Below are 7,500 nucleotides of genomic sequence, written 5' to 3'. Positions count from 1 at the left end.
GAGAAAAACGTAGAGAGAAAGAAAGAGAGAAAGAGAGAGTTCCGGCCAAGAGAAAGGCCGATTGTGGTGGTGTTGTGTTCCGGCGACTCTGATCGTTTGAGAACTAACCCCGGTCAAGAATGGGAGATCAAGACAAGGAGAAGAGCATGGAGAACCCAGACGTGGTTCACAAGGTATGTGATGGGCCGTGGCTCCATCAGACCGAACGGACGGTCCATGCGACCGCACCGCGGCTCTGGTCGGTTCCTAAGTCCCATCCGGCTCTCCTGATCTATTTCAATTCGCTTCTCTTCTCTTCTCTCTGGTTAAACACGAAGGGTTGTGTTGGTTGAGTCCAAGGGACACGTCCCTAGGCTTTGGCCGTACATAACTAGACCGCTAACCTTGACACGGGTCGGTTAGACGGATGATCCGATCGCACCAAGACTGGGCGGTTAGGACGAACGGTTGGGAATGACCCAAAGGGCACGAGTTGTCAAGAGTCATGAGTGTTCAAAGGTTGCGAGTTGCCAAAGGGTGTCAGGGACCAAAAGGTACGAGTTACCAAAGGTTGCGAACATCAAAAGGTACGAGGACCAAGAGGCACGATTGGCCAAAGGGTGCATGTTCCAAACGGTGTCTTTCGGGACAAGTTAGGACCGATCCTTATGGATCAGCCTATGGCTTGTCTAGTGAAGACAAGGTCACGGTTTGTCTAAGCCAAGGTAGAGTCGCAAGGTCTGACCGGTTGCTAAGCCTTCCGGATTAGGCTTGAGGCTTACTCGGCCGATTGGATCCAGGCCTAAGGCCGGATCAGGTAAGGGAGTCCGTTGGGCCATTGAGCCGGACTCCATTGACCGGTCGCACCTAGATTCTATCCGGATAGACGGATTGGTCTTTGGGAACGATCCGGATCTGTTCGTGTGTTCTGTTATCTATTCTGGACTATCTATCTGATTCTAAGTCAAGGGGTGGTTGGTTGTATGACTTAGGATACGGTAGGTAGGTCATACGTTTTTGTGATTATGTTGACTGAGGTTTATCTAAGTTCTAGGAACCAAGCCAAGCATGGTAGAATCAATCCGTTCTATTCTCGGTTATGATTAATGCTTATCTGGTTGTGGTTTCAGGAACTAAGGATGGTTCTGGTCAAGCCAAGGAGCCGTGAAGGCTCGGTCAGTGAGAGGCTGTGTAACGTGTGGTTAGATGATACTAGGGATGAACTAGTGATTGTCTACGAGACTGTTAAGAAGTTGTGTATTGAATCTCATGTTTCTAAGTAATACAAAGTTTATACATTGTTATTCCGCTGTGCAATCTGTTCCTTTGTTTATGAACCTCATATTCGAATATGACTTAGTAACTAATAGACATCAAAATGGATCAAACGAGCAAAGAAATTAATAAGTAAGCCTGCGGACTCCATCAGGTCGAGAGGCCAGGGTTCGGGTCTTACAAGTTGGTATCAGAGCATGCTTGATTCTAGGATAGTTGGGTTAGGCAGTCCACACACACACACGCAGCCAGCTGATTAGGTCTCACGGTGAGGTTTGATTGCTTAGTCTAGGGATTGTTTTGTTTTGTTTATGTTAGTGTGTTCGTACTAACATTGTCTGAATCCTTAGGCTGGAAAAAGCAGATCGGGAAAGTCCCGAAAGAGTAAGAAAACAGCCGGTCAGTCTAGTCAAGCGGCCATGGACGGGACCAATCTATCCGGATTGCAAACCGATCCGGCCGCAGCTGACACTAGAGACGTGTTGCCAACTGATCAGGCTAATCTTACGGGGACGCAACAGGATGGTCAGGAACATCGGGAGAGTGACGAGGAAGTGGAATCCTCGAACGCTAACCGCGATGGTGACCAGCATGAGAGAATGGCCGATGGAATGGCTAATGTGCCCACAACACTGTCCAAAGAGGACTTGTTAGAGGCCATGAAGGTAATGGGGACTCAGGTTGCGGCCATGGCGCAACTGTTCACGCCACTAGTGAACTCCTCGGTTGGTCAGGCTACGCCTGTGGCTACGACCACCCCCAACACCAATGGTCCAGTTGTGGAAACGGTCGAGGTGATCGAGATCGATCCACCGGAAAAGTCTGGAAAGAAGGTGGACTATCTGAGTCTGCTTCAACATTTATCCCGGTTGGGTACGAAGCATTTCTCCGGTAGCACCGACCCTATTGTGGCAGACGAGTGGAGGAGTAGGTTGGTCCGAAACTTTCAATCAACTCGCTGTCCAGTGGATTACAGACGCGACATTGCGGTTCACTTCCTGGAAGGGGACGCGCATAACTGGTGGCTTGCGGTGGACAAGCGCACCAATGGGAGTCTGGAAAGTTTTGCGGATTTTGAAGTTGAATTCAACCGCAAATACTTCCCTGCTGAGGCTTGGGATCGTCTGGAAGCTCAGTTTCTAGATTTGGCCCAAGGCCGCAGGACCGTACGGGAGTACGAAGAAGAATTCAACCGGCTCAGACGGTTTGTTGGAAGAGAGCTGGAGGACGAGGCAGTCCAGGTCCGTAGGTTCACCCGAGGCCTAAAGCCCGAACTGAAGACCCATTGCTCGATCCGCACTTTCAACACCGTCGGGGAACTGGTGGAACGGGTGGCTTTGCTAGAGTCTAACTTGGCTGAAGAAGCTAAGCTTAAGGCTAAGTCACAGTCTGGCCCGTCGGGCAAAACAAATGATAAAAAGAGGAAGTGGGACCAGGTGGACGGAGGTAAGACCTCTGGTGGCCGACCTACATGTCCCAAGTGTGGAAAGAATCATCCCGGTGAGTGCTGGAAGGCCATGGGGGCTTGTGTGCGATGTGGCAGCATGGATCACACGATCCAAAACTGCACTCGACCAAACCAATTCTCAGACCAGTCCAGTGGCAGCGGCTCCGTGACTTGCTTCCTATGTGGCAAGAGGGGACACTACAAGTCAGATTGTCCTAAGCTACAAGGAGGACAAGGGAAGGGCCGTGGAGACACAGGCAAGTCGACCCAGAGTAGGCCGACCACAACACCAAGGGTGTATGAGCTATCCCGGGACGACGGCGCTTCTGGATCGTTTGATTCGATCTCTGGTAATTCCTAAATTTTTCTTTTTACATTCAAGTAGAAATGCTTGGTATGGAACCTAGAATGTCTAGGGGATTCTGATGAGGGTCTCTGTTAGGAACCCTCATGATTGGTGGTGTGGAAACCCACGTACTTTTCGACACAGGGGCTACACATAGTTTTGTGAGTCCGGGACTGGTCGGAAAGGGTCTGTTCTGTCTGGACGCTGGAGATAATTTTGGGATAGTGAGGGCGGCCGGAGGGCAAGCCATGAACTCACTAGGTCTCATGTCAAATATCCCAGTGTCAATACAGGGAAAGGTATTCCCTGTGGATTTAGTCTGTGTCCACCTAAAGAATCACGAAGTGATCCTAGGTATGGACTGGTTGGGAAAGTATCGGGCCACTCTCGATTGCCATAAAGGTCGTGTGCAATTGGAGACTGGGCTTCGACCGATTCAGTACCAATGTCTGTGTCCGGCTCAAGAGAAAGTAGTGGTTTCAGCAGTTCGAGCGATTCGGATGTTGGAACAGGGTTGTCAGTCCTTTTTGGCTACAATTACAACTACAGAGCCGGGCAGTTCTGTCTGTCTGAAAGACCTTTCAGAGGATTCGTTGGTGTCGAAATTCCGAGATGTGTTCCAGGTACCTCAGGGTGTCCCCCCTGATAGGTCGGATCCATTTATGATTGAACTAGAGCCAGGGACAGCTCCGCTGTCCAAGAGTCCGTACCGGATGGCTCCGGCCGAGATGGCCGAGCTAAAGAAGCAATTGGAAGAATTGCTTGACAAGGGGTTCATACGGCCAAGTAGCTCCCCTTGGGGTGCACCAGTCCTCTTCGTGAGAAAGAAGGATGGTAGCATGCGTCTGTGCATCGACTATCGAGGGTTGAACAGGGTCACTGTGAAGAACAAGTACCCGTTGCCCAGGATAGACGAACTGTTGGATCAACTCAAAGGAGCCAAGTGGTTTTCCAAGATTGATTTGGCTTCAGGGTATCATCAGATCCCTATAGAGCCAAATGATATTAGGAAGACGGCATTTAGGACCAGGTACGGTCATTACGAGTTCGTAGTGATGCCGTTCGGTCTGACCAATGCACCTGCCGCTTTCATGAAAATGATGAACAGCGTGTTCCGAGATTTCTTGGATGAATTCGTGATCATCTTCATTGATGATATCCTAATTTATTCCAAGGATGAGGAATCTCATAAGAAACACTTGAGAGCCGTGCTGGAACGATTACGAGAACACAAACTCTATGCTAAACTCAGTAAATGTAGCTTTTGGCAGAAGAGTATTGGGTTCCTCGGCCATATTGTTTCCGATCAGGGCATCTCGGTGGATCCAGAGAAGATCAGGGCAATCAAGGATTGGCCCCGACCACGCAGTGCTACGGAAGTCAGAAGCTTCTTAGGGCTGGCAGGTTACTATAGGAAGTTTGTGAAAGGATTCGCAAGCTTGGCTCAGCCTATGACGCGGTTGACTGGGAAGGACGTTAAGTTCACATGGGCTGAAGAGTGTGAGGAATGTTTCTCCGCACTTAAGAACATGCTGACTAGCGCACCCGTCCTAGTGCTTCCGGAGGCCGACCAACCATATGTGGTCTATACGGACGCGTCCATCACTGGACTAGGTTGCGTATTGACCCAGCATGGGAAAGTCATTGCCTATGCGTCCAGGCAATTGAGGAAACATGAGGGAAACTACCCCACCCATGATCTCGAAATGGCTGCGGTAGTATTCGCCTTAAAGATTTGGCGATCATACTTGTATGGCGCCAAAGTTCAGATACTTACGGACCATAAGAGTCTTAAGTATATATTCACCCAGCCTGAGTTAAACTTAAGGCAGAGGAGGTGGATGGAATTCGTAGCTGACTACGATTTGGACATCACCTACTATCCGGGAAAGGCTAATCTGGTAGCAGACGCTTTGAGCCGGAAGAGGGCTGATGTATCGGCCGAACGGGAGGCGGACGACCTGGACGGTATGGTCCGTGCTCTGCGGCTGAATGTGCTGACTACGACAACCGAAGCTTTGGGGTTGGAGGCGGTTAACCAAGCCGACCTGCTTACCCGAATCCGGTTGGCTCAAGGTCAGGACGAGAACCTGAATAAGGTTGCTCAGAATGATAGGACGGAGTACCAGATCGCAAGGGATGGTACCATCCTAGTAAACGGTCGGATCAGTGTTCCTAATGATAGGAGTCTAAAGGAAGAGATTATGAGGGAAGCTCATAAGTCCAGATTCTCGGTTCATCCTGGGGCGACCAAGATGTACCAGAACCTTAAGAAATTCTATCATTGGATCCGTATGAAGGCAGATGTAGCGGAATGGGTGGCCAAGTGTTCCACTTGCCAACTCATCAAAGCAGAACATCAGGTGCCTAGTGGGTTATTACAAAGCTTGCCTATTCCGGAATGGAAATGGGATCACATCACAATGGACTTTGTGACCGGGTTCCCTACCACGAGGAATAAGAAGGATGCGGTTTGGGTTGTGGTTGATCGACTAACCAAATCAGCACACTTCCTGGCCATCAAGAAGTCGGATGGGGTAGATCAGATTGTACGTAAGTATATTGATGAGATCGTCCGTCTACATGGTGTGCCGGCAAGCATAGTCTCGGATAGGGATTCAAGGTTCACATCTTACTTCTGGAAGGCTTTCCAAAAGGCCTTAGGAACAAGGGTGAACATGAGTACAGCCTATCACCCACAGACGGATGGACAGTCTGAACGTACGATCCAGACATTGGAAGATATGTTGCGAGCATGTGTTCTAGACTGGGGTGATTCCTGGGAGAAACATCTACCTCTGGTAGAATTTGCTTACAACAATAGTTTCCATAGTAGTATTGGCATGTCGCCATACGAAGCTCTGTATGGGCGTCCATGCAGGACACCCCTATGCTGGACCCAAGTTGGGGAACGCAGCATGATTGGTCCGGAGATTGTCGAAGAGACAACCGAAAAGATCAAGTTCTTGAGGGACAAGATGAGACAGGCACAAGATCGCCAAAAGAACTATGCAGATCGAAGAAGGAAAGATCTCGAGTTTCAAGTAGGTGATTTGGTGTATCTCAAAATGATTACCTTCAAAGGACGAGTCCGAATTTCCGGGAGACGGAAGTTAGACCCGAGATACTTGGGGCCGTTCAAGGTCATTGAAAGAGTTGGGATGGTGGCCTACAAGTTGGACTTGCCGGCCAAGATGGACGCATTTCATAATGTGTTCCACGTCTCCCAACTTCGGAAATGTTTGACGGACCAAGACATCGCTCTTCCTGCCATTCCAGACGATCTTGGTCAGAACCTAACCTTGGAAACGAGGCCAGTTCGAATCATAGATAGGATGGAAAAAGCAACAAGGAAGAAGACGGTCCAGATGGTCAAGGTCGTCTGGGACTGTAATGGTCAGGATATAATCACTTGGGAGACCGAAGCTAGAATGAAAGCAGAGTACCCAGAGTGGTTGGACCAGTTTGTTTCCGAGGAAGCATTCGATTCGGATTCGAGGACGAATCCATCCCAAGGGGGGGAGACTTGTCACGCCCCCAATCCTGAATAGGATTGTTGGGACGGCCATGGTTCGAGGAAACGTACAAGCCAGTCTTGAGACATCAAGGCAAGCGTTCCATGGTCGAGAAAGAAGGTTAAGGATATAAGGAAACTTAGACTTAACCTTATACGAGCTAAGTGTTAGCTAGGACGAGTAAGACGGTAGCTAGGACGAAGTGGACGAGTAGCTTGGCCAGCTCAAGGAAGCTAGGTTCAGTTTACTCCAGCTCAGTCCCTACTAAGTCAGCTCCACTAGCTGGACAACTAGCTCACTCAGCTGAGGCAGCTGAGTGTCAGCTCATCTCAGCTAGACGGACTGTCCGGGCTTTAGGCCGATGGTCCGGGTCTGGGTCAGTGGCGGGCTGGGAGGTCCGGCCATGAGGCCATGGGCTGTTGGGTCCTTGGTCAGGGCTGTGGGCTGTGTCCAGAAGGCCTAGGGCGTGGGTTGGGCTTGTGCCGACCCCAAACCCAATCAGAAAGGGCGAAGGGATGCAAGTGGCCGAAAGGGGACAACCCTTGGCCGATGGTGCCCATTCGCTAGCAAGTCGTGCCTGTTCGTGGGGCAAGACTTACCCCCTCGTTTTCTATAAATATGGGGGCTCTCTGGTCGATTTCATTATCCAATTCCAGAGTAAAATACTCAGAGAAAAACGTAGAGAGAAAGAAAGAGAGAAAGAGAGAGTTCCGGCCAAGAGAAAGGCCGATTGTGGTGGTGTTGTGTTCCGGCGACTCTGATCGTTTGAGAACTAACCCCGGTCAAGAATGGGAGATCAAGACAAGGAGAAGAGCATGGAGAACCCAGACGTGGTTCACAAGGTATGTGATGGGCCGTGGCTCCATCAGACCGAACGGACGGTCCATGCGACCGCACCGCGGCTCTGGTCGGTTCCTAAGTCCCATCCGGCTCTCCTT

This window comes from Brassica napus, unplaced genomic scaffold (assembly GCF_020379485.1).
Source record: "Brassica napus cultivar Da-Ae unplaced genomic scaffold, Da-Ae ScsIHWf_975;HRSCAF=1375, whole genome shotgun sequence".
NCBI lineage: Eukaryota > Viridiplantae > Streptophyta > Magnoliopsida > Brassicales > Brassicaceae > Brassica > Brassica napus.
This window is presented reverse-complemented; position numbering follows the sequence as displayed.